The 8108-nt window shown below is 43.3% G+C and overlaps 1 long non-coding RNA gene across 1 annotated transcript; it reads left to right on the top strand.

The window, feature by feature from the left end:
* The first annotated feature begins 253 nt into the window (after positions 1-253).
* LOC140422745 (uncharacterized) lies at positions 254-5451 on the top strand. The gene is made up of 2 exons (XR_011947576.1): positions 254-331; positions 4152-5451. It is a non-coding gene; the product is annotated as an uncharacterized lncRNA (long non-coding RNA).
* The last annotated feature ends 2657 nt before the right edge of the window (positions 5452-8108 follow it).

The following is an 8108-nucleotide window of genomic DNA, read 5'->3' as shown; positions in this document are numbered from 1 at the left end:
TGGAGTTAACTTGATATTTTTCTACTTTAACTTCATGCGAATAAGGGAAAAAACATCAGAGGACTGCCAGTTGCTATGTTGGTATAAAAATACATGGAGGTCAGGATTGGTTGAGAATGTGGGAAGAAAGCCAACATTTAATGTTTTGCAAGAGGAAGCATTGTACAATAACCATAATAGGAGCTGATGACATCAGCACTGGCTCACACCAGATGGCAGATATATTAAAATGAATGTCAGAAAATATTTCACAGTTGCTGAAGCCTCACTGCAATAAAGGAATGGAGCGCCTAAGCAACCTGTGTGATGCATGTTCTCAACAACAGAAAGTGTAAGTGTTGACTGATTTCTGTGGCTGTTATTGTGTTAGCTGCTTTTCAGTGTGTTCCCACTCCTTTTAGGTCCAGAATTTGTTTTGCAATGGTTTTAAATGAAATCATGTTGTATTATGTTTTAATCACAGAAGATTCAGAGTAATTTTGCCAACAACCCAAAGTGGCTCATGTCATCCACCAGCTCACTGAAGTTCTAAAAGTGAAGACTATTTCCGCATGTACTGCAATTGTTGTCAGCTTATGAACTATTCTCAGTGATTCAGAAAGTGAATTGATTTGGCGAAGTTTGGAAGGCTTCTCACCAAAGGTTCAGGGTATGTCTGGGAGAAAGAGTGGGGTGTGTGTGTATCTGTAAGCAAGTGCGAGTGTGCAAGTAAGAGTACTCAAGAGGTAGAATACAATAGAGCGTGTAGGAGAGCGTGCAAAAGAGTTGGAGAGCATGCGTGAGAATGTGTGAGAGAGAGTGAATGGGAGAGTGAAAAAGTATGTAAAAGAGAACCTGTGTGTGAGCCAAGATGTGAGGCTTTGGGTGTGATCAAGTGCAGGTAATAAAGTGATGTGCGAGAGAGTGTGGCCAAAGTTCAGTCAGGCTCATGGGGGTCTCGCCCACCAGTTGAGGACTGGCAGGGAACACCCATCAGTTCTGTGGGAGAGCCCCAATGGGGTCAAGTTCCATTCAGGCACTTTGCTGTGATTGAAGTCCCCAGCAGTGGAAGTACCATCCACTGGGCTGGCAGCTTTTCCTGCTGCCAGTGCCAGCAGGAGCAGAGGAAGCTGATGGTACTGCATCTACCAGAGGCCCAAGGTCATCAAAGGAGTGCAGACCAAAGGTGAATTAAAGTAGGGATCGTAAAGTGGTGTCGTGGGAGGGAGAGTTGGGGGTATGGGGGGGCGTTCAGATGCAAGGGCAGGGGGGATGACTTTCAGAAGTCTACTACATGGTGCAAGGGTACTCAATTGGGTGTTCAATCCCTGAACCACCGCCCCCCGGCAGAGTGGCGCTCTGAGGGCACAGGAAAGCTATGGGCCGAGCACCATTCCCATATGCATGGAGTGCTACATCCCCCCTCTCTCTCACACACACACACAAATAAGTTAGCTCTTCACTCACTCTTGTAAATTGAGATAAGATAAGTTTTACAATCACCTCGGGCCTTGAAGAGGATGGCACTATGCTTGATTAGGAGTTGGTGTAATTTGAGTTGACAGACTGGAATTGTTAGTACCAAATTCATAGATAAAATACTGCACTTACATATAGGGATCCATCCCACATCTCCAGCAATTGATAATATTTGGTTGGATCACCAGTTGAGTGTTACACTCAAGAAGACCAGACATCTTAACCGTTATGTTCGATAAACCTTCAAGGGATTGAATGTCCACATGGCATATTCCTCTCTGTGGCGGTGACTGGAGCTGAATTAAGTGCGTCAATGCAAGAGGGGAAAATCCTCAATCCAATACCAATTCAAATATACTTATTTTGGTTAAATACTTTCTCCCTGGAGATGATGAAATTGTCACTGTATGTTATTATTTTTAATTAAATCATTTCAAGCTGTTAGGTAATTTAGATCTCTTTGCACTTATTAGGCTCCGTCCTCTTTTTCATTTTAATTTACAACGGAAAATCCAATGACTTTACTTTCCTCGTTACAGCTCTAAACATCGGACCTGTGTCTGATTACTGTTTTCTGAATTAGATCCCATGGCTAGTTTTGAATAACATTTCAAATGCGAAGAATAAAGTGATTTCTGATGAATTTCCAAATAAAACAGATACGAAATGTCCTCTGACTCCTGTACAGTGAGGGCAAAATGGAAGAGCAAAATGTTAAAAAGCTAATGGTACCAACTGTAGGAGTACAGTCCAACCCGGTGCCAACCCAGACAGCATTGGCTGACTCAGTCTTTCTTGTACATCAACATTGCCAGAAAGGGAAATTCACACAAAGCCTATCTTTCTGAGTCTGTACTCTTGTTATCTTTACAGAGTTTAGACCTATTAATAACTAACAGGGGCGTTATAGTGCAAAGGGAGATACTTTTTTCAGGAAGAGAACACGACTAGAATGTCATTTCCCTTCACTCAGCTCTGTCTTTACTGTCAATATGGGCAGATAGGAACTGTAAAAGTTTAACTTCACTCCCCCCTCTTACACACACACCTCCGAAGACTAGCAGTGACTTGGTGTGTCTTTTTCCCAATCGAAAGGCAAACCCTTCAAATCAGCATCCATTACAAAACAAAACTTGGACTGTTTAAACTCCTCTTAGGAGGGTATTGGCAACCATGAACTTCCATTGGATTGGCCCATGATTATGCTTGACAAATTACTGCAACTGTTTGTCATTGTCTTCTGCAGAATGGCTGCCCCTGCTCTTGCCACAAGGCACATTGGAAGGATTTACAGGCTAACAGTCAACCCGTTTGGCCATGTTCTGAACATACCTTACATGACCATCAAATGGGACTTGAACCCAGAGCTTTTGGCCCACAGTTAAGGTCGCTAACACTGCACCGCAAGAACCCCTTCTTCTTAAACTAAGCACAATAATAGCCCTACAAAATATGTGTCAAGAACACCCTCTCATGGCCTCACCCTTTACTGCTGGACAATGACTGCCCTTAATGTCGAGTGAACAATGTATACTAAACTTGAAAGGCTTACCTTTGGAATCACGACAATTGATATTTCTGGTGTTCTTTGAGAAATAAATGAAAGACTTTCATTTGAGTAGAACCTAACACAACCTCACGTTGACCCAAAGCACGTTGTAATCAGATTGGAGCACAGTTGCCGTGGTGAGATAGAAAATACTGCCTTCAAATTCCATAGAGCAAACTCCCACAAACAACAATGTGATAATGAGCAAATAATCAGTTTTAACTGTGTTGGTTGAGGACAAAATGTCTACTCAGAAGAGCAAATATGGCCTTGGCTTAATATCTCACTGAAAAGACAACAGCTCTGACCCTGAACTGGGGTGTCAGCCTAGATTTTGTGTTTAGGTTTCTGGGGTGGTACTTGAACCCATAAACCTCTGACTCAGAGATGAGTGTTATGACTGAGCCATGGCTGACACCAGGAAACAAATGCTGAAGAATCTAGGACAAGCGGATGAAACAATTTGATGATATTAGGCACATGGCTTCAAGGGTGACATAACAGAACGTGCAGGACTAATCTACTTGTTAAAATACGTGTGATATCACCCACTCAAGTGGGGAGGTGTTGGCCTAGTGGTATTGTCACTGGACTAGTGAGTGACCCAGGGTACTGATGGGTTTGAATCCCACCTCTGACAGCTGCTGAAATTTGAGTTCAATAAAAATCTGGAATTAAAACCATTGTTGACTGATGTAAAAACCCATCTGGTTCACGAATGTCCTTTAGAAAAGGAAACCTGGCATCCTTACCTGGTCTGGCCTACATGAGATTCCAGGCCTGCAGCAATGTGCTTGCCCCTTAACAAAATGGCCTCTGAAATGGTTTAGCAAGCCACACTGTCCAGATGCAATGAGGGATGGGCAACAAATGCTGGCTCAGTGACATCCGCATTTAATGAATAAACAAAAAGTAGAAACCCTGGTTTACTCCATTATTGTTGAGATTTTTTTTGCAACCTTACCCATAAAATCCTGTAGGTATTCTATGAACCTCTGCTGTACATGTGGGTGATGTCACGACGCAGAGCAGGGGGACGTGATTTTCCTCAAATAGAATTGCGATCAAGCTCAGAGCTTTTCAAAATGTCATCCTAAATCAAATTCACTTTGAGGAGAAATTAACTTCTTTCTTTTTCCCACAGGACCTCTGCACAGTCAAAGGTGCCTCAGCACGCAGATTACCTGCCTGTCCTGAAGAGGTATCTGGTTGCAAAATACATACAGTACATTATTCTACCTTCTGCAAATTTTGTGGTACTGGCCGCAGGAGCCTATGGGACACTCCACGTCTCTGTCTTGCTCTTGTCTCAGGCCGTGTCCAGGAAGAGCACAGCAGTCTTCATTTCTCACTTGGCAGCAGCAGATGCGATGCTGGTGCCGGCCATCTTGGTCCAGGTGTGCCACCAAGTGTTCGATGTCAAGTTTGTGTCAGAAGACTTCATCCGTGGCCTCATTTGCAATTTCCTGGCAGTGAACACCTATGTCAGTTCTCTCATATTAAGCTGCATCAGCCTGGAGGCTTTTCTCATAACTCAATTCGCTGCACAGTCACGTCATATGAGGACTGTAAGGCATGCTAGAAGGACAAGTATACTTGTCTGGGTTGCTGTGCTCACAGTATGTGTCATTTTACAAGCTGAATGCGCCAACAGATACAACATTGATGCTCCAGGCTTTGAGAAAACCCCTCTCTCAAGGCTATTCCAGTATTTTCTGTTGATAGCTCCTGCTGTTAGAGTACTGTTTGATAATCTAGTCATCTGCTTCAGGTTTGTGAATGGATTCTTCTACTACAAAGTTTACATCGCCAAGTCTTATTCAAGGCATTTCTCAAATAGACTCGGTCATTGTTCTTAACATACAAAATTACCTGATGTGTCAATTTAAAAGATTGTGATATATTCAGAATTTTAGGTAGACGTAACGGGCAATTAAATATTTCTAATTAAAGATATATTATTTGATTGCATACATTTGAAAATTTAAAAGTGGAAACTTCTGACTGCGGATATTTTGCCAATGTCTCATTTTACTGTGATGTAGCTTCACATGCTTTCACTGCTGAATCAGCACGGAAAGAATGAGTGAGTCATAGCAGGCTCAACCTTTAGAAGTCTTTAGGGATGAAGACTTCCAAGCATTCAAGCAACATCGTCACTGTAATCCGTACATCAGGAACCAACAGATCAGAAGTAATATCACCGGTTTTGGACTAATTCCAAACAGTCATCAGTCTCACAACTTGTTTTCAAGCTGAAGTCGAGATTACTGGAGATTTTGCGCATTATAGACTCATTACAGATGTACCAATATGTCACAGTTGATTTGGCAGTCTCCTATGCTTTTATTCCCTTCATTGCAATGGCAAATCGATCATATTTGTTGATGCATTAAACTGCTAATGTATGTATTTATATTAAACATGTGATGTACTGGAATGGACCTTGAAATCTCATGGATCAGTTTCCCTCTCTTGTGAACTTTTAGTCCTCCGCTACCTCTCGGTGTGCAAGGAATCCGGCAGAATTATTGATTTTACAAGCTAGCTGCTGCAGGAATCATAGTAATACAATAAATATACCGATTCTGCAATGATAACTGAGAGAAATTAATTCTTGTGGAGCAGAGGTATCGCCTGTGCTCGCTATTACATGTGTTTTATTTCCCTAATCTATAGCCATCTGTTCTTTGTTAATGGGTTTTCAGAGAATAACTTGGCAAGTTTCACCTCCTGGAATTAGTTGGAAAGAAGAACAGCTAAACTATTTGGCAGAGTTTGTGCTCCAGTGTTGATACTGCCACAATTACTTCCTTAACAGGTTCTCCACAAATAGAGAGGGAGAGCTGGAAAAATTAAACATGCCTGAATGCTCACTTTTGCCACTTGATAGATCGTTCACATGGATTTGTTCTCCAGAACCTACCACACCTCGAGCCAAGCTGTTCCTGTACAGCTACAACACTGGCATCTACCTGTTATTGTGGAAAATTAGCCAGATACGTTCAGTACACAAAAAGCAGGGCAAATCCAACCCAGATAATATCCAGGCTTGGGCTAACAGATGGTGAGAAACATTCATGCCACACAAGTGGCAGACAATGACAATCTCCAACAAGAGAGAATCTAACTATCGCTTGACATTCAATGGCATTATCATTGCTGAATCCTCCACATTTTGGGGGCTAGCATTGAGCAGGAACAACCGAATTAACCACATAAATGCTGTGGCTTCAAGAGCAGGTCAGATGGTAGGAATCCTCCTGATTCTCTAAAGTCTGTACACAGGTCAGGAATGTGGTAGAATACTCTCCACTTGCCTTGATATTTGCAGCTCCAACAACAGTCAGGAAGAGTGACACCATCCAAGACACAGTAGCCCGCTTGATTGGCACCCCATCCACAAACATTCACTCCCTCCACCACCGATGCACAATGGTAACAATGTGGACCACCTAGGTTGATTGAGTTACGGAAATGCCCAATTAGCTGGAATTTTAAGGCTCCTGTGGGATTTATTGATGGTTTACAAAGACAATGGAGGCTTCAGAGACTCACTTGCTGAGACAGCAAGGAAACAGGAGCTCCGTGTTGGAATTCTCAACCAGCCATCAGTGGAGCCAAGGTGCTGTGGTGCAGAGGGTATTGGCAAATGAAGGTAGAAGCAGAGAAAAGGTACCAGCATTGTGGTGGCATGTTGCCCGGGTCACATAGTGGCCATGGAAATTGCACCAAAAACACAATTCAGGGAAATGTTTAGGGGAGGGATGGGCGGTGGTGGCATCACGATAGAGAGATAATTCCATTCTGATGGCTTCTTTAACCCAGGCTTCGGGGCCCCTTTTCAGGGGCTCAGTGGGGAAGAGGTCCACACAGGCACCAGCAGAGGCATGCCAGGAGCCTCAGATCCAGCAAGAGAGCCAGCCTTGGAGTGGAGTGGGCACTCTGGGGAAGGGTGCAGAAAAACACGCCAACAGCTCACTATGGATGGAAGAATGTGTCAACTGCCCGAGGCTGAACTTCCTCCAAATGTCCAAGCGCACTGTCAATGATGACTGAGCTCCGGTGGTGGGGAGGGGGGAACAGTAGTGCGGGGGGGGGGGGGGGGGGGAGAGCAGTTGTGGGGCCATCATTGATCTCTCTCCATCATGCTGCAGGTTGAGCTATGACCCAATGTCAGTGAGATCACCATGGATCTCAACATCTACATCTTCAAGTCTTTGTAGGGATCCACTAGCTTCACTGTTTCCCATTCCGTGACCAAGTGCTGTTGGATTGTTGGTTTTATCTTCTTACACTATGTATCATGGCCAAGGATTGATTTCCTTCCACCCCCACCAATCCCCAGCATCAATAAACCAGTTGTTTTCCACTTCCGGTTCTCATATTGACCACCACATTCTGCTTCAATTGCGATCTATTTGCAGCCTTCCTGAGGTGTTGATGTCTATGATTAACATGTGCACAACCTGGAAATAAGTTCTGCGGATTGGCCATTGATTTCCCACTTTATTTGCCAGGCATTTTGCCGTGGACTGTGAGACCATCATGACATTGCAATTTAATACAACCAAGAGCAAGCTCAGTATTACTTTGTACCAGTTTGTACATGTCCTGTTTTGGGAATATTTAGATTTTTATAAGCAAGAGATGTCAACTGAACTGGGATGAAATGAAGAAAGTAGAAGAGTTTGTCAAGTTGCAGGATGGGAACAAGCAATTGAAGAATTATATTCAGCAGATATTCAATAGGACTATAACCCTGGGGGATATCAGACTAAAGACAAAACTCAAAGCAAGTGATGATTCAGCAGAGCAATTGTGTGTGTAGACTTGGAAACAAATAACATCCAGATCATTAGGTTCATGACTCTAATAATAAATTCCTGTCTAGAGATGTTTTCTGAACTCTTGCTCATTAACGGGATGTTGCACTATCAACAAGTAAGGCTACCCTCTGTGTGAAGTGATCGGCAGGACAATTTGGGTAGGGGCTGGTTTGTGTTCTATGCCAAAGCGAGGAGCTGAAATGCTGAATGAGACTATGGGTTGATTTGTTTGTTGGAATAATGGCACCCTGCATCAATTGGGCCAAGACAGC

This window comes from Scyliorhinus torazame, chromosome 5 (assembly GCF_047496885.1).
Source record: "Scyliorhinus torazame isolate Kashiwa2021f chromosome 5, sScyTor2.1, whole genome shotgun sequence".
Classification (NCBI taxonomy): Eukaryota; Metazoa; Chordata; class Chondrichthyes; order Carcharhiniformes; family Scyliorhinidae; genus Scyliorhinus; species Scyliorhinus torazame.
Note: the sequence above shows the minus strand (reverse complement) of the source record. Positions and strands in the feature narration are given on the sequence as shown.